The sequence below is a fragment of the Littorina saxatilis genome, linkage group LG16 (assembly GCF_037325665.1).
Source record: "Littorina saxatilis isolate snail1 linkage group LG16, US_GU_Lsax_2.0, whole genome shotgun sequence".
In the NCBI taxonomy this organism is placed as follows: domain Eukaryota; kingdom Metazoa; phylum Mollusca; class Gastropoda; order Littorinimorpha; family Littorinidae; genus Littorina; species Littorina saxatilis.
The window spans coordinates 53,821,439-53,841,566 of record NC_090260.1 but is presented as its reverse complement, the minus strand read 5'-3'; the positions used below and the strand labels follow the sequence as shown (position 1 = coordinate 53,841,566).

The following is a 20,128-nucleotide window of genomic DNA, read 5'->3' as shown; positions in this document are numbered from 1 at the left end:
GACACTGCTCAGTACTAACCGATTGCTTAGGCGATTCAAAATAGCACCACCTGCACGCCTAGTCTAAATACACTCTGCGGACACATTATTGCACTAATGTTCGTACCTTAATTTAAACACTCATCCCAGTGTGATTCGCATTCAAACTTTCCGCTAATTTTGCTCTATGGCAGAATTTGTGAATTAAAGATGCATTTTGCAGGTGTCACGTGACCGCTAACTTGGCTCTCTGGCAGACTTTGTGGAGTAAAGATGCATTTTGCAGGTGTCACGTGACCGCTAACTTGGCTCTCTGGCAGACTTTGTGGAGTAAAGATGCATTTTGCAGGTGTCTCGTGACCGCTAACTTGGCTCTCTGGCAGACTTTGTGGAATAAAGATGCATTTTGCAGGTGTCACGTGATTGCCGCCGAAGTAAGAGTACCACCGAAATCAACCCGACAAAACGTAAGGTACCAATTACAAAATTGACATACATTCAGAATAGGCGCGACGTGGCATGTTTCACTTTCACACACGAAGTGAACGCCAAATCCAATACTGATGCTATTGTGAAGAAGCTCCACTCCCGCCTGTACTTTTTGAGAAAACTCAGATCTGTTAATGTTAGACAAGAGATTATCCAGATGTTTTATACCTCAACCTGCAATAGTGTGCTGTGCTTTGGATCCGTGTGTTGGAGTGGCAGCATCAGCAAGCAGGACAGGGATAGATTAGAGAAGTTCATTAAGAAAGCAGGTGGGGTAGTTGGGAGGAAGCAGGACACTTTTGCATCAACGCAGGAACGACGACTGACTGACAGGCTACAGAAGATTTTGACCGATGACACGCACCCACTCAGACCTGAACTTGACAGCAGACGGATGGACAGAAGCTTAAGATTTAGACAGCTATACACAAGAACCACACGCTACAGAAACTCATTCATTCCATCTGCAATTCACATCTTCAACTCTCAGGTGGGGCGCTAGGTGCTGGTGCTGTCGCTCTGACAACTGCATAATTTGACATCCTTTTATCAGTTGTTTTTCTCTGCTGTTAGTTATTATGAGTTATTTCTAATATGCTGACTGTTAGCAAATGATAACAGGCATGTCGAGAAAAAAGATATCAAGCATGAGCCTTTTAGGCGAATGCTGGTATCGTTTGTGAGACATGCCTGTTATCATTTGATAACAGTCAGCATTTTAAAAATAACGGTTTTATTACTGTTTGTTTCGACCAAAAGAAATTTCGAAACGACCGCGCGAGTTAGACAGAACAGCCGCAATGGGAACTTGAGCGCTCCTACCTGATTATGCCTGTCAGTCAAAGAATTCTCGTGACCTGGGTCAGCCAATCAGAGTCACACACATTACGTGATGAATATTCACAGGTCAAATGCGTTTGACACACAACAATCTCACAAGATAAGCCATGTTGAACATGCGTGTCGGTTGCTTTGGGTTTTCTTGTTGAACAGAGAGGGACAGATTTAGAACCGACTCCAGACCGATGGGAAATGACGTAAAGATACATTTGACGTAAAGCGAGTGACGCAGTTTCACTTGATTTTTCCGAACTTTGATCATTTAGATTTCAAGTGAGCAGGTCGGCACTGCACACTTAGAGGATGGGCGGTGCCTTGCTGTTCCGTACAGCACCCACCGGCAAAACTCGCTTTTCGGTATTTTTTTACATAAAGAGAGTATTATCTGACAGTATTTGAAGTGTCATTCTTTAGAATAAATCACGCTGATATTGTTGATTTAAATTTTTACTTTGTTTTGTCAATTTTTAGCTTGATAAACAAAAAGGGTCCCTGCCTGAACGTTATAACATTTAACAGGTCACCTAGAATCCGTCCTGATTGGTCAAAAAGCCATATGGGGCACTGAATTGGTAATAAATTGATTTATAGGATACAAAGTGATACGATAATGTGGTTAAAATGTGATAAGGTGATAATGTGATATAATTTTTATAACAGGCAATGCATTGCTTCTATTTTTAGGCTTGTTTTAGTAGGTGTGTGGGTACAGTGTTTGCGTGTGGCGATATGATGTGAGTATGCGATGTGAATGTTGCTACATGCATGGTTGATTGATTGATTGGTTGATTGATTTTGCAGACACACAGTCAAGCGTGTAATTTCTCTTTTAGAGATGCATAAAGAGTATTGTATTGTATTGTATTGTATTGTAAATCCGTTATCTTTGCAGAACAGAGTGCTTGGTTCCGCTACCTAGCGCATTTCTTGTGTCAGGTTATTTGTACTGATGCAGGTGTCGATCTCAGAAAAGAGAGAGAGATAAAAACAGAGAGAGAGAAAGAGACTGACTGACTGACTGAACTTTATTTTACAAGGATACAGATTTAAGGCTAGGCCTTTTCTTACGATCTGTTCTTGGGACAAAACACATACAAACAAACGAACAAAACATTACTATTTAATACTAAAACAGAAACACCATAAAACTTAGAATTCAGACACCAAGATGATGATGATGATGATGATGATGATGATGATGATGATGATGATGATGTTGCTGCTGCTGCTGCTGCTGCTGCTGCTGCTGCTGCTGCTGCTGCTGCTGATGATGATGATGATGATGATGATGATGATGATGATGATGATACTGTCATTTACGCCAAAAAGAACATAACAATGCTTGGGAAAATACACATATATAAGCAAGGCACTATAGAGAAACAAGGCACTATAGAGATCAGTTGTTCTTCAGTACTGGTGACAGAAAGGGGGAAAAGTGGTCAAAATTCAAATCTCTAGTTTTGTTTTTGAAATATTGCTTTTCATAAAGCAGAAATACTGTAGTATCTGTTGTACATAAGAAAAAAATCACTGGTTCACATGGTTCCTACATAATCTAACTTTTAAAGCTGGTTCTTGTGTGTCTGTGTGTATGTTTGTATGATGACGATAGGACCCGAAACGGCTGCACGGACTGAGACAGGAATTGCAGAGAATGTTCTTTGCCACTCGAGTCGTGTCATAAGGTACTTTTGGAATAGCAAATTTGAAAGGATTCTTCAAAAAACGGCGGAAAACATTATATACCCTGTGAGCTATCGAGGATCCTCCCCGTCTGGGCTGTCGAAACATGGTCTTGTTAAAAGACGTTTTCAAATGCGGTTAACGGGGAGATACACTCGAAGCACATCAGTTTAGCAAAGTTATGTTGCCAAATCATCAAAGATCAACATTTCACTACACGGATCGATGCACACAGTCGAAATAGATGTGACTTTCACACGACCGAAGACTACTTACTAGCAGACTAGCAGACGACAAGATCTAAATATTTAGATCAGTGAGAGCAATCCGTTGAAGAACAGTTACTCCGCTTATTCGTCTTCAGTTAAGCTTATTTCCCCTGCCATAAGTTTCCTTGCAGATCTGCAGTCGCGTAGTGAAATGAACTAGTGTCATCGGAAGATTCTTCTCAGTCAATGATCAAAGCACAGTAAGTTCTATGCTGACAAAAGTCACTTTCGGACAACACGACGATTGACTTAATTTATGAGCCCAAAGGTAACAATATCGACAAGAATGTACGCATTTGACATTAAATGAAACATTCATAGACAGTTTCCAACTCACCAGATCTGCCAAAGAGCCGTCATTTGTGAAAAAAACGATGATTTTAATCAGACAGGTATCGGAAACAAGTCTTGGTCACCTGCGTTATTCCTTCCGAGGCGACGTGACGGCGCCACATTTGTTTGTTTATGGCTGTTTATCGCGAAACAACACAGTTGAAATTTGTGTGTAAAATACCACAAATGTGTGGTGAATCAGTTCGTCATCTGCGTTTCGATGGTAATTCAGTCAGATTGGAGTTACTTTGAATCGAAGGCGAGGGTAACCTGCGTTATTTGTGGGACGGCGTGAACAAATTTGATTGCAGTATTTTATACAGAAAGTAAATTGCAATGATTCTGGCTCAGACTTGTAGATCTGTTATGCAGTTTTTTGGTAGTGTATCTGCTTTTCTGCTATGAAGCTCATTTGGAGTGATACGCTGATCGAAATGGGGTACCCTATGTGGGACATCAGCCGTATGCAGATTACGCATGAGAACACTCTCGCATTTCACAAAGACAACAATAATTTGCAACATTTCAAGAACTGCATCAGTTTTATTAGATACTATTTCAACAAAAACAGCACAAACACGACTATTATCAACAACACAGAACGGGAGGTAAGTCTTCAAAGACGCACCAAGTGTGCGTTCCCATTTTTGGACGCCATTTTTGCTAGCATTTTCACAGTAAATCGTAATATTTCCATATCTATTGAATGATTTTGTTATTTTCTTTGATTGTGCCGATTCTCCTATCTCTCTGGCATGTACTGGGTGCTTTGTGACCAGTTTCTCCCCTAGACTGTATTGAAAAAATGCGTCCGTCTGAGCTGACCCCCACTTGTGACCAGTAGCAAAGAACAACTCAGAAACAAGGCACTATAGAGAAACAAGGCACTATAGAGAAACAAGGCACTATAGAGAAACAAGGCACTATAGAGAAACAAGGCACTATAGAGAAACAAGGCACTATCTAAACAAGGCACTATAGAGAAACAATGACGAGGATCCGATGTTAGCATAACAGCAGCACAGCTCTGCAAATACAATCAACTTATAACCGTCTATAAACTGAGCGTATCCACGGAGGGGGGGGGGGGGGGGGGGGGCGGTGATCGGGAACATCTAAATCATCAAAATATGAGGTGATTATGAACATACTTTTTAAAACTTTAAAGGGACTTCAAGCGTTTCAAAGAAATTGGCAGTGAGTTCCAAATTGATGCACCCGAATAGACAAGACTGGTTTTATAAAGGTCTATTCGTGGAGTTCCAAACCGATGCTCCCGAAAAGGCAAGGCTGGTTTTATAAATGTCTATTCGTGGAGTTCCAAACTGATGCACCCGAATAGACAAGACTGGTTTTATAAAGGTCTATTCGTGGAGTTCCAAACTGATGCACCCGAATAGACAAGACTGGTTTTATAAAGGTCTATTCGTGGAGTTCCAAATTGATGCACCCGAATAGACAAGACTGGTTTTATAAAGGTCTATTCGTGGAGTTCCAAACTGATGCACCCGAATAGACAAGACTGGTTTTATAAAGGTCTATTCGTGGAGTTCCAAACCGATGCTCCCGAAAAGGCAAGGCTGGTTTTATAAAGGTCTATTCGTGGAATTGGTGGGATGTGGTTGGCAGATCCATATCTGTCGGTGGCTTTCTTAAATAATGATGAAATATAAAAGCGCCACGTTTTCGTAATACATTTTGTGCATTATAATTGCCTCGTTCAGCTGAAGATGCTTGTCTCATGGAGTTAAGAATTGATGACTTCATGTCTGTCGAAACGTGTTCACAACAATGAGTTTAGCCGAACGACGATAGAGATCATTTAATGTCCTTAAGTGGACATCACATCACTGCCATCCCAGAGAGTTCAAACATAATTTATGTGAGGCATTATATGAGCATGGTGAAACATTTCTACAGTTTTTCTATCAGCAAAATGCTTTAACTTGAAAAGCAAAAAACCATTATTGGATAATTTCTTACAAATGTACTGTAGGTGTGCCTACCACTTGCGTTCACGATCAATAATTACCCATAACACACGGTGTTCCTGAACTTGTTCAATCTGTGTTGCACTACAGGAACTGTTAAATAATAGTTGTTATCATGTTACTAATTTCCGGTTTTCGGAAGCGTTGGTATTGTTTGGAGTTCAGGAAAATATGTTCACTGATAAAGCCTTAGATTTCATTATTTTATTGGCCAAATTTTATATTTACAAATGTAAATGGAACTCTGAAAGACCGATGCTTCCGATATTCTTGAAATTTTTGAAAAGTAGATATTTATTGGACAAGTACAAGGGGGGATTAGCAGAAGATAAGTTTGACCGCCTCTGGCAACCATATTCTAACCTGGTTTCATGAAAATTGTCCAGTACTAGGCTCTACTCCTCCTCCCTAATTCGTTAACAGTATCTTGATATATATTCTGTTGTAAACTTGAATCTTGTAGCAATCAATATTGTTTAAAGGTCTAGTAGTTGTTGTAGTCAAACGGTCCTATACAGTGCCTCTTTAACTTTCTCCCTCTCTCTCTCTACTTCTCTCTCTGTTCTAGATCATTCTTTTTATGCATGTTGTAGGTATGAATGTGGCGATGTGAATTGTGATGTAATGTATAATGTGTTGTAAAAAAAATAAAAACAGGAAAAAAAATATTAAAGAAAAAAAAAAAAAAAAAAAAGATAGCAACTGTCCACATTCACAGAGACGGGGAAAGAACTTGAAAGCGCATCCATCCGTGCGAATTCTGCGAAGTATTTTAAGGAGGGGGTTGGGGAGTGTAGGCCTGTTTTGTTTTGCTTGTCGGGGCAGAATAAACCAACCATTAGCATTGCCTTCTGTTTTTAATTGTGTTTCCCAGTGACACCTGGCAACTTTGGCCATTTTGTGTTTTGCTTCCGTCTTTGTTAATTTTAGGTCATGAAATGCTGCTGGATCTGTGACAGCCTCTTTTGCTGCTGTGTCAGCCATATCATTGCCTCTGATCCCTGTGTGTGAGGGGATATACATAAGGGTCAGTTATGTCCCAGAGGCAATGATCTGGTGACAGAGGAACAATATTTTCGTCTGAAGCTCTTCCCGGTTTCTGGAACCATTTTGGAGAGCAGTCAGAGCGGATTTCGAGTCGGAGAAAATCACGACTCTTGTTGGGGGTCGAGGGAGGTCTTAAGATGGCGTACATTTCTGCAGTGAAAATGGACACATCCTTATTGAGTTTAATTTTGTTTAGTTATTTTGAGGTCAGGAATGACAAAAGCACAGCCAGCTTGGTCATCATTTTGTTTTGAGCCGTCAGTAAATATCTGTAGGTGATCTTTGTAACTGTTTGAGATGATTTCTCTTACTATTGACATGGTTATCTTTTTTTGTTATACCCAGATCATGATCAGGGATGATAATGGGGGATTCCATGAACCAAAAGGGGAAGGGGTGAATGGGAATGTGGGCCATCCACTTTACCCCACTTTCTTGAAATATCGGTTGAACATAGTCTGCTAGTGGGATCGTTGCTTCGTATATTGTGGGTGTTTTTCTTTGTAGGTTTTGGTAAGGGGCTGAGGTTATTGTGTCGAACTCAGCAGTGAGCCCTTCGTTCACAGCATTATCAACTGTACTGGCTCTTGATACGTACTGGGCCGACAGAAAGAGAGAGAGAGAGAGAGAGAGAGAGAGAGAGAGAGAGAGAGAGAGAGAGAGAGAGAGAGAGAGTAAGAGAGAGAGAGAGAGAGATAGAGAGCGAGAGACAGAGACAGAGACAGAGAGAGAACGAACGAACGAATGAACGAACTTTATTACTCAAGGATGGAGATTTTAGGCTCACGCCTAGTCTTACAATCTGTCCCTGCTAAACTAAGAACTGTGCCTGTGGCCACGCATCAGAAGACGTAAAACACTTTCTTTTAGATTGCCCTCAATACGATAGAGACCGAACCAAAACAATAAGTACTCTCCCTACTGATCAAATTACGATACCAACACTCTTATTTGGTGATGCAAGTTTGTCAAAAGAATTAAATGAATCTGCTTTTGATAAAGTCCAGGAATGTATTATTTCAACTGGCCGACTTGGGACAAAACGAATTTGAGTGCAGTATGCCCCATTCATTATAGATAATTTAAGTCTACATTTAATTAAGAAGTAATAGCGATTGTTATTGGTATATGCAATTGTGATGTATACTTATGTACTATCTCTCTCTCTCTCTCTCTCTCTCTCTCTCTCTCTCTCTCTCTCTCTCTCTCTCTCTCTCTCTCTCTCTCTCTCTCTCTCTCTCTCTCTCTCTCTCTCTCTCTCTCTCTTGAGAGCCTTTGGAGAAGCATATTCAGAAATATTTACTGGAATATATGGAACGAATTAATTTGTTTCATCCATTTCAGTCTGGATTTCGCTCTAAGCATTCATGCCACACTGCTCTCAGCTCTTTATGTAAAACTTGGTTATCAGCTATAATTAATGAGTCCGAAGTAACAGGAGCGTTATTCCTGGACCTTAAAAAAGCCTTTGACCTTGTAGACCACTCCTTATTATTAAAGAAATTACAATGCTACTTAAAAGATGACTCTGCTTGTGCCTTCTTCGAATCATATCTTTCAAAACGGAAACAATATGTTTTCATCAACTGTAAAACTTCGTCGAATGATTTTGTCAAAAGTGGTGTGCCTCAAGGGTCTGTATTAGGACCTATATTGTTCTGTATTTATATAAATGATTTACCTCTTCATGTGTCAGATGAGAAAGTAAGATGTGAGTTCTTTGCGGATGATTCATCAATCCACACCAGTCAGAAGTCTTTGGTAGCCGTCAACCAATCTCTTCAAAAAAGTATAGATGAGATGACAGAATGGTGCACCACTAATGCAATGGTTATTCACCCTGTTAAGGCGAAAAGTATGGTGATTACAACTAGACAAAAACACCAATTAAAACCCTTACAACTTCAACTGTCAATTGATTCAACTCAAGTGCAACAAGTTAAAGAGCATAAATTATTAGGGGTTACCGTTGATCAAGAATTGAAATGGCAAACTCACTTGAGTAAAATTTGCAAATGAATTAGTATCTAAAAATTTTTACTTATTGTCTAAATTAAGACATTATGCCGACGTGGAAGCACTCAAGTTGTTTTATTACGCTCACATAATGCCCCATATCAACTTTGCTTCAACACTTTGGGATAACTGCAGTGATGTTCATCTCAAACGACTCAATTCTCTTCATCGCCGTGCTGCAAAACTAATTCTGCATGAGTCAAATAAGCCAACAGATGATAAATTAAAGCTCCTTAATTTCCTTCCCTTGAAAGATCAGTTGACGCTAAACAAGGCTGTCTTTATGTACAAAGTAATTAACAATAATGTTCCTGGATATTTAAAATCACATTTCAGACATGCCACAAAAAGATATGGGTCCCAGAACCTGATTCCCCACATCCCTCGTCTAGACGTGTATAAGTCAAGTTTAGCCTTCTCAGGAGCGTCTCTATGGAATTCCATACCCCTACCCCTCCGAAATGCCTCTTCTGTGAAAACGTTTAGGCGCCAGTTTCATTCCCGCTTAATGGGTAAATAGAACACTTTTCATGTCTGATATTTTAGTGCTTTTTACATTTAGTCAAGTTCTGTTTGTATTTTGATTTGTTCTTTATGTGTATGTATTGATAATGATATACATGCGAATGATTGGGACAATTCCTCCCCACATTTTGTTTTCTCTCTTTTGTTATTAGTTATTTTGGATGTTTATATGCAATGCATTATTGCAACTATGCTGCAATTTCCACACTATATTGTTTTTCCCATTTTTGAATGTGTATACAAAACCATAACCCTTTTCTTATTACTATTTACATTATGTACGTCTGTAAGTAACAATAACCTTGTCAATTTTACTATCTATATTATGTGCGTCTGTTTTAGGTGTTTGTATAAGGGACAGGTTGTAAGATTAGGCTTTGCCTAAAACCTCTATCCTTTGGTAATAAAGTTCAGTTTCAGTTTCAGTTTCAGTTTCAGTTTCTCTCTCTCTCTCTCTCTCTCTCTCTCTCTCTCTCTCTCTCTCTCTCTCTCTCTCTCTCTCTCTCTCTCTCTCTCTCTCTCTCTCTCTCTCTCGTTTACTCTCTCTCTCTCCCTCTCCTTTCCTCTAGAGAAAGGGAGAATGTACGTTCTGGCTCACTGATTCCGACAGACCCTAAATATTAACGCAAAATAGGCTTCTGGACTAAACTTTTACTAAAATGAAACATGCGACAAAATCAGAAAAATACTGCATAAATCCATACAAAAAAAATACAGTAAAGTAAGGTTGTTTTGAACCAATGCCGGGTCTGTCGGAATCAGTAACCCAGAACGTACATTCCCCCTTTCTCTTATACAACATTCTTAAGCTCAATACGCTCAATACTTTACTTCATATGTTCTTTCACTGTTAGAATTATATCTGATACATGCAATGTGACTGTCTAAACGAATAGTTAACTCTTTACAAGTGATTCTATTTTTACTTTTTCTTCCCGTCCTATTTGAATCCCCTTTTTTAAAAACTTCTTTTTCAGATCTTCTATATCGATTGGCTTGTTATATTCAGCTCGTGTTTTTGTTTGAATACTTGCTTTCTTACTTTTGTAGTCATCAAAGTCTGTTTGTATCTGTTTGAATTCTTCGTCAGAAACTTTTGAATCTTCAAGTGCTTTACTGATAGACAGTTTTAGGCTAGACAATTTTGATGATGCAAGAGTGGAAATGGATTCGTGTTTTTCAAGCTTTTTCACAATTTTTTTCATTATAGCTGATGCTATAAATGATAAACCACCAACTGCTGCTGCGACACCGCCTAGGATTAGAGAAACTGGAGTCCCTACTCCAGTAGCTAACAGAATTGTTCCCGTTACACCTGCAGCTGATGCAAGGATAGTAGAACCAGTGCTGGCATTAGAAAGGCTGTTGTAAGTTGTTGAGTACTTACGTCTAGCGCGAGAATATTTTTCTAATTCATCTTCTAGTTGTTTTTGTATATTACTAATGTGTGCCAGTCTGAATTGTTGACTTTCTGCTGCACTTTCATCAATATTAGGATAAAGCTTCACACTGCTAGTCATCTTTTTAATGCAAAATATAAAATATTTATCTTAATTCTCACTGGCCAGTGTTTCTGCTAAGCTTTGAAGCTGTTCATTGCTTAACACCTTATCTGTATAGTAGAAAGCAATCAAATCAAGATAAGTAAGATTAATACTTCTTATTTCTGTTAAATTATTTATATCTGCGTTAACAACAACATTTTGGTTTGACGTCTGTTTTTTTATTGTGTTAGAATCCTTTTGAACAGCAATAAATACTCTGACTTCTTCAACATTTAATGGTCTCCAGTTGAGATTTATTCCTCTCATTAGAACAGTGTTTGTGGTTTCTTCCCTTTTCCTGACAACTATATCAAATATCATAGTTGCATTCTGCCCTATTGGAAGCTTGGGTATAAAATCGACAATGGTGTCAGCGTCCTTTTCAACACTTTGTTTTCTGTGAATGAGATAGTTGTTCTTATGGAAAGGTTTAACTGCAACTTCTCCCCTGCTGTTAAACGCAGGAACAAGGCTAACAATTAGTGGTTTAGCATTGATTGACTTACGGAATGTGTCGTCTTTTCCAACAAGAGTGTATGGACTCACAAATTCAAACTTCATTTCCCAGTCAATCTTTTTTATAACAGGACTAAGTACCCATTTTTTATTCTGATGTTTCCACATGTAGAATGTGTCATCGACAATTGGATCAGGTACATTAACATCACGGATTTGACCTAGTTTGAGGAATCTTGGTTTCTTTTCATCGTCGATTTCCTTTCTCTTGTAATGACCAGTGTCTGTAAACTCGAATGCATACACTGCACCAACTTCAGCATTGCTCTCAAAGTCGATAGCGTCTGCTAAATCTTTCAACTCTATAGTTGAACATGCAACAGGATAAACTATTGTAGGTCCACTCGACATTTTAATACTCAATATTTTATGGAACTATTTCCAATGTAATGTTAAACAAACAATCAACTGGTTGTCCACTTTGATTTTTCAGATCAATGTGTAGGAATTCATGACACCCTTCCTCCAAGTCCTTGAACTGAAGTGTCTTAAATGTTGGCACGTGCATTTTACAAAAAGAGGCATCACTCGGTGGAAGAATCCTAAGCAGATCAGAACGCTGATCATTAAACAGATTATAGGATGTGTTAAGCTCTCTCATGTGAACAAACAGTACACTGTTAACATCCATGTCAATGGGACGTGTTCCCTTGTATATTTTTGTAATTCCAAGCATATCAAGGAGTTTGGTTGGAAAGTAAACGTTTACTTCTCTAGTTTTGGGCAAAGTAAGAGTAGCAATGAGACTTGCATGATTTAAACTCGCTGTAATACCTACTGGAGCAAACAATTCTTTCTCTAAAGTGCAGAAGTCATAGTAACCATCTTCTACAGAATGTGTTTTACCATTAATTCTAACCCAGTTGTTATTCTTTTTTTTACTGATATTATACCAAGTAACCTTGTACATAATTTCATGCAGTGCAACTTTCATTCCTCCATTTTGATTGTTGATAGGGGTTGCAAGTTTAACTGGCACACTAGTCTTCACATTTGTTAGTGTGATAAACATTTTTTATTCAACAACAAAAATGATTCAGTATAAATTCAACAAAGACGTTAAATACAAAACTGGACCATATTACAATCCAAAGACTATTTCTTTCCATGAGTTGGACTTTGCTGTAACAGAAACAGAATCCATTCGCGTTAAAGTGCCTGACCCATTCCATTCTTACCTAAATCCCCCAATCAAAAATGATAGTGTTCCAAAGATGTGGAACTCTCACCCAATTCAGTTCTATCAGAATCAGTTAAACTTTGCAATATTCTGTGCAACCACAGGATGTGGAGTGTCCTATGCAGACCACATGAATAATTCAAACTTACTGACAAAGTGTGTGTACACATTTCACGTTTACTATCAGTGCAGGAGAATCTTGTCTGAACTTCAGGCACCAATGCCGCATGAAAAGAGCTGGAACCCATTCAACAATAGGATAAACATGAAAGTGTATGAGCGTCTCTGCAATGAATTCAATATAGATTTTAAGACCGACTTTAGGCAAAAGCAAGACAAAAACCATGGCATGGGAACACTATATTTATGGGGTGTCCACAGGAGGTATAATTTTGATTACTGGCCAGGTCATACATCTTTTTCTTCAAATGTGCAGGTACAGTTAGGATCAATAGAACAAGAGCACCTCAATGCATGGACTACTTTTATATTAGACACCGGCAAAGGTTTCACTGGATCAGGTGTTGAAAGGATCAATGAATCTATCCGAACATATGCGTGGTGCTTGCTAGGCTCGCAGGCACAGACACGATCAAACATAATGAGAACAAGCACAGGGTTTGGTGCACAGAAACAGTTGTTATCAAATTTAGAAGATGTCATAAACTCTGCAGTTGATCTGCCTTCCAGCATCAAAAGGTATCAAGACTCTCTCCGTTATGCAAGATCAAAAGTTGACTTTGCTGTTGGTAACGGCCTTTACATGTTACCTTCTGATCTCCAGCTGCAGATTGGAACAATAACAAATTATAACAATGAAATCATTATTGCTAGTGACACCCAGCCGCTTGGAAAGGGTGAAGAACTGAATTCAGAAATCAGAACGATGTTACAGCCATATCACAATGAACAGAAACAAAGCGTGACAAGTGAAGATCACGCTGCAGGTGAAGATCATTCTGTCACTAGTGATGATCAAGCTGTTAGTATTAGTGATGATCATGAATCGCAGAAGACTGCTCTAGTAATTGGTGGAGTGGGTGTAGGCTTACTTTTGCTTTATTCTCGTTAGCAGAACACCCGCAATTAAAACTATTAGAGTCCAGAGATGTTCAGCCATGAAACCAACAACTTTACCTGCAAAAGATAACAGCCAGCTAACAATTGAACCAATGATTCCTGGAAGTGCATCCAAAGCTTTTGCTGCTAGTTTCTTTAATAGTTCTGCAATGTGTTTGAGTTGTTTCTTTACCCATCCCGGATCAGATGGAGATGAAGGTGAAGGTGGAGGTGGAGGTGTGACAGTGCCACCTGTGAGTGTTAACACTAATGTGCTTATTGCAAATCCTAACGCAGTTAGTATACTAGCTATTGTGATTCCCTGCTCTCTGAAAAGCGTTCTAATTCTTTCAGCAAGAGTTGTGTCTTCGTAAAGGATTCTTTGAATTGTATTTTTTATTCTGCTGACCTGTGTTCTCAGTTGTTCTCTATTGTTACTTAGAACTTCTAACCTTATGGCTTTCTCCTCCTGCAAATCTTTTAAACGCTTAGAAATTCTGTTTTTTACTTCTTGTTCTAGGTTCAAATCATCAGCATCAGCAAGTTTTTGTTTCTCTTTGTTTATATCTTCATCCAGCTGACCTAGTTTTGACAGATTATTTGCTATTTCACCTCTGATGGTTTGTAGTGATTGATTAAGGGCTTCTATTTCTCTCATAGGTAATAGTTCATGTGGAGTCTTCAGTGAAGTTTCCTCAGAAAAAGAAGTCTCTATCTCTTGTATAAGTTGATCAGCCTCATCTGCAAGTTTATTAAGATCTTGCAATGGAACAGATTCTATTTGAGTAGCAGTTGGTAGTCCTAGTTCTGCTTGTTGAAGTAAGGAAACAACATGGGAAGGTGATGACCGTGTGCTAGGCACAATATCTAATTGCCTAAGTCGATTAGCAGTAAGTTTTTGTTTTAGTGAAACTTTTGATAGAAACTTAGCAGGATTAGATTTATATGTTAGTTGGACTTTTTCTCCTTTATCGCTAGTTGTATATAAATGATTTGCTTCCATTTTGAACTGGTTTGGATCTAAAACATCAGGTTCTTCTCCTAAACTTTTGTAGAAATCTCTAACTTTACCTTCCAGAAGTTCATGTCGTGCCACCTCATAATGCAGTGAATGATGGTAGGGAACCAAAGGGATTGCTTCGCTCATGTCGTCCGCTGGCTCAAATAAATCTTCAAATCCACCTTCTGCCATTTGTAACTTATTTTTTATTTTGAAAATAAAAAAAGATGGCACAATCGTTCGGTTCTGTTCTTGATCCTTACAGAAGGCTGAAAGAACCTCTCGGGGTAAAAGGAATAAGGCAAACAGTTATAGTCACAAATAATCCTTCTACTATTGATCAGAATGAAATACTTACTGTTAGGTTTCCTAATCTAGGTAAGAACGATGTTATTGTACCAGGCACTGTAAGACTATCATTCAAATTAGAATTAGAATCTGGCTCAGATGAAAATAGGACTTTGGCTTATAATGTAGGAAGAGCAATTGTGAGGAAGATTACTGTCAAACTGGAAGGGCGGGAAGTGATGTCATTGAATAATGCAGATGTATTTTTAGTTTATGCAGATAATTGGTTAACTGACAATGAAAAGAAAAACAGAGTGTTTCAAGGGATTCAGTCAGACAATGGGATAAAAGTTAGAATAGGAGCCGGAGATAAAGCTGACAACAAAAAAGATAACGCTGTCAATGTTGCTTTTGGAAACAAATTTTGTATTCCACTTGACTTTGAACTCATAAATTCACATCCTCCCTTCTATCAAGGAGCATTGCGTGACAGGCTGTCATACGACCTGACTTTCAATAGTTATGATCGTGTTATGCTTTCACAAGACCCGGAAGCAAAGTATAAGGTGTCTGGAATTTCTTTAGAGTTTGATGTTGTAAACCATCCTGAACTGGCTAGACTTATAGAAAACAAGAGGCGAAGCCATCAAGGCTCACGTAATAAATCGACAAACAGTAACACAAACTCAATCACACACACACACACACACACACACACACACACACACACACACACACACACACACACACACACAGAAAGAGCATAGGTGAAACTGTGCAAGAAAGCGAGACACTAGATCTAGATCTGTCTGTCTCAGTGTCTGCATGTAGCCTACTTACAAGGACACGACTGCCAACTAGTCTCGGCGCGCTCAAAATAATAATGACCGAGACTGTCAGTACTTCCTTCGCGTGACGTCTAACCCTCTTACGTCATAATGTGACGTCAATGTAATGTGACGTCTTCAAATGTTAGAGTTTCTACCACAGACATACACACGCACAGACGCACGCACGCACGCACGCACAGACAGACAAAGTTACGATCGCATAGGCTACACTTACGTGAGCCAATCAGTACAGTTCTAAGCTGCCTATCTATTATGAAAGAGTGTTGAATCACAGTACACTTTCAAAAAGCCAGGCTGATCCAATCTGGAACATTAACTTGAATACACCAGCTAGGTCAATGAAGGGAATACTTATGTTGTTTGAGGAACCAAAAGATTCATATGAAAGGCAAATAGAAAAGTTTTACAATCCACTAATCAATAGAGTATATTGCACAATTGAAGGGCAGCCAAACCAAATATTTGCATCTGGCATGCTGCCATACCAACACTATGATGAAGCAAGAAAGTACTTTACTGGAGGAAGATTGAAAGACCCAACATCTGATCTTGTGGCTAAAGATCTACATTTACACGGTGTTGGCGTAGAAGATTTCTTGACAAATAAATATGCGTTATGGCTGGATCTCAGAACAACTGACGACAACAAACTGCATGGAAGTGGAAGGCGAATTGAAAACGGATCAGAAGGAATCACAATACAAATTGAAAAGGAAGTAGGGAGTAGTAGTAAATCAGTTAAGATCTACGTGTTTGTTGTGTCAGATGCGCAGTTAAACATCTCTGAAAGCAGATTACAGGATATTGTTTATTGAACGTGTTAAAATGAAGTATCTAGATTTTCTTCCAAAAGATCCACACTGTTCTTTGATTTGTGGGGCAACAGGTTGCGGCAAAACAAGATATGTTTTGGATTTATTACAGACTGTTTACATAAATCACTTTGAACACATAGTCATATTCTGTCCAACCATAAAGCATAACAGAACATACAAGGAGAGAAAATTCATATGGTCTGATCAAAATATATTTATTGTAAATCCTTCTGATCGTCTAAATGTTTGCTTGGAGCATTATTTCGATCTTTTTCAGAACACACCAACACTGTTTATTATTGATGACTGTGCAGCAGAACGTGACATTGTTAGAAAGAAAAGTGCACTAGCAAAGCTTGCATTCAGTGGACGACATGCATTAATATCAGTTTGGATATTAACACAAAAATACAATGCAGTTCTGAAAGACTTTAGAGAGCAACTCAAAACAATAACATTGTTCTATTCAAAGGACCGTGACAGTTTTGAAGAGTGTCTTCGAGAAAATGATGTCATTGAAAACAAACAGGAGAGAGAAAGAATAAAGAATAATCTGAAATCTTCTAAGCACTCGAAACTGGTTTTAAAAACTGATCAACCAGTTCAGTATGTATGTTTGTAGAAATCCTTGCTAAGTTCTTGTCAAGTTCTTACTCAAGTTCTTGACAAGTTCTTACTCAAGTTCTTGTCAAGTTCTTACACAAGTTCTTGTCAAGTTCTTACCCAAGTTCTTACTCAAGTTCTTGTTAAGTTCCTACCTAAGTTCTTGTTAAGTTCCTACCTAAGTTCTTGTTAAGTTCCTACCTAAGTTCTTACTCAAGTTTAATTACTAGATTTTTATTTTATTCTGCATCAAAATAAAATGAACTGTGATGAATTGCTGATGCAGACTGCTACAGATATTGAAATCTGTGACAGTAGGACTATACCTGATAAAAAAGAAAGATTGTATTCACTTGCTGTTTGTGGAAAAACAAAACACTACCTTGGGCAGCAGTTAACTGTGGAAGAAGTACAACATCTTTCCTCAGAAGATATAGAAAAGTATCATGGACGGTATGAATCAGTGCTTGGTTCTAAGATGGTTAGAAGTATTGGACAGACTGTTATAGGTTTGTACACAAAGATTTTTGGACATTTTACACCTCTCGACTCGGAGGAAGACTTAACACATGATCTAACTCATGACCCTGTTGTTTCCAAGTCCCTCGAATCTCTTGCCTGTGACCTGTATTATCGATTTGGTGCTTTATTAGTACCATTTGTTGCTGGATTAATTACTTTCAAACACATTAATTTTCAGAATAAAAAAGATGACAGATCAGTTGAAGCAGACAGTGGAGCAGACGAAAATACCAGAAGTGAACACAGTGACAAAGAAACCTGGTAGAGTAGAAGCAGGAAAAAAACTAGCCGAATGGAACAGACAAAAAAAGTTAAATCAAAAGGCAAAGCAGAACATTATGTCTGAAGTTGAGCAGACACCAAACATTCCTGAAGTGACTAAGGTCACACAAACTGATCAAGAATTAAAATCTTCATTTCTATCATACAGAAAAGTAGCTGTAGCAGCTGTTGTTGGAGGAGGTGGATACTTGCTTTACAAACTTTGGCAAGGCAAATATAAAGTGTCAGAAAGACCAAAACCAGAAACACCAAAATCAGAAACACCAAAACCAACAAACAAAGCAGTACAAACAATAACAAAGCCCACAGTAGTACCTGCAGTGGATTCATTTCATATGGAATAATTTTAATATTTTAATTTTGATAACATAAAAATGAGTTCTGAAAAGACAATAGTTAATCTAGTTTATCACGCTGCAGTGATTGGAGGCTTGAGTGTAGGTTACACAATGCTGGGTAAAAGTCTCCTCAGAATGAAACCAGCCGACTTGGGAAAGTTAGACTTCGAAGACGGTGCTAAACTAATTGGTGTTGTGACAGCTTCCTTTGCAACAAAAGACTTCCTGGTGAAGCAAGGAATTATTCCAGAAAATATAAACATGTAAGACAATAAAATGGCTAGCTTGGTTATGATGGTGGGAGGTGCGATTGTAAATGCGCTTGCATTTTCTGGCAGCAACTATTTGTTTTCTAAACTGCAAAATGGTGAAGAGAGGGAAAGGCACAACAAAGCCATGGAACAACTGGCGAAAGCACAGGATGAATACGAGAAGAAACGAATTGCGCAGTTAGACTTTATGAATGATAAACTCAGGCAGCAAGGACATGCAAACAAAACCTTTGCCAATGTTGATGCAGCCATTCAAGAATACTATCTTGTAACTGGAAAGAAAATGAAGACAAGTGCTCCTCCAAAACTGGGTGACTTTTATCAGCCTTCAGAAGAGCAGAAGGTGGGCGAGATTGTTTTCATTGTTATTGGTATGGCTGTTGTTTACTTTATTGCGCGTGCTGTCAAATCTTAATATTCTGTCATTTAAAAAACCATGAGTGATGCTTTGTTATCTAAAATATATTATTCCCCAAAAGGATACTGGAAAGGAAGAACTGCTATTGACAAGCTCAGTGACGCAGCAGGTGTTTCTCAAGATATAGCAAAGAAATGGTTGTCAAAGCAGGCAGTTTGGCAGATCTATTTACCTGCACCAAGAAAAATTACACGACCACACTTTGTTAACATTAAACCGAATGACACTCATCAAATAGACCTGCTCTATTTACCGCATGACACAGTCAGAAGGAAGAAATATAAGTATGCACTGACTGTAGTTGATGTTGCAACAAGATACAAAGATGCTGAACCGTTGACAGAGAAAAGTGCTATAGCTACAGCTGTTGCCCTGCAAGAAATGTACAGACGTGGACCACTAAAGTATCCCAGAATGATTCAGTGCGATGATGGTAAGGAGTTTAAAGGAGCTGTCAACCAGCTTCTGTTAAAACATCATGTTACAGTGAAGAGAGGTATTCCAGGAAACCACAGGTCACAGGCTATTGTTGAGAGCTTTAACAAACAGTTGGCAGAAAAACTGTTTTCATATCAGTACCATCAGGAATTTTTGGACACAGAAAGTAAATTGCGTAACACTGAATGGGTCAAAAGATTACCATCAGTACTTAGAGCAATGAATCTGGAGGTATTTAAAGCTACAGGGTTAAGACCAGTTGATGCAATCAAACAGAAAACAATACCTGTTGCTCCAAAGTCAACAACACCAGTGGCATTACTACCTTTCAATCAGAAAGTCAGATATTTATATGCACCCGGTGAAGCTGAGGGTGACAGCAGGAAGCGTGCAACGGATCCAATCTGGAGTATTGACATTCATGAAATCAAGAGAGTAGTAGAGACAAATCCACCTATATATTACTTGAGAGAACCAGCACCGCAAAGAGCCTTTGTAAAAGAGGAATTACAATTAGTTCCACGTGGTACAAATGTTAAATGATTTTTTATTTCAGATTTTATAGTGTTAACAAAAATGGAAGCAACTTCATTTTTTTAATTTATATTTTTATTTTGAGTTATAAAATCAAACTCACAGCGATGGAAGACTCTGTATTAGAATCTTTATCGACAGTATTTGACACCGTTGAATTACAAGTAACGGATCCTCAAAATGTGCAGTCCAGTGTGCAAGACGCCATTGAACAAATTCCAAACAATTTGTTGATTGAACCTCCAGTAAAAGTGCAGATAGTCAGTTTAATAAAATACAAAACAGTCAGTGAT

At 38.5% G+C, this 20,128-nt stretch overlaps 1 protein-coding gene across 1 annotated transcript in view; it reads right to left on the bottom strand.

Moving 5' to 3' along the window:
* LOC138951250 (calpain-5-like) overlaps positions 1–20,128 on the bottom strand; it is a 132,648-nt gene that overhangs the window by 91,245 nt on the left and 21,275 nt on the right. The window lies entirely within an intron of this gene.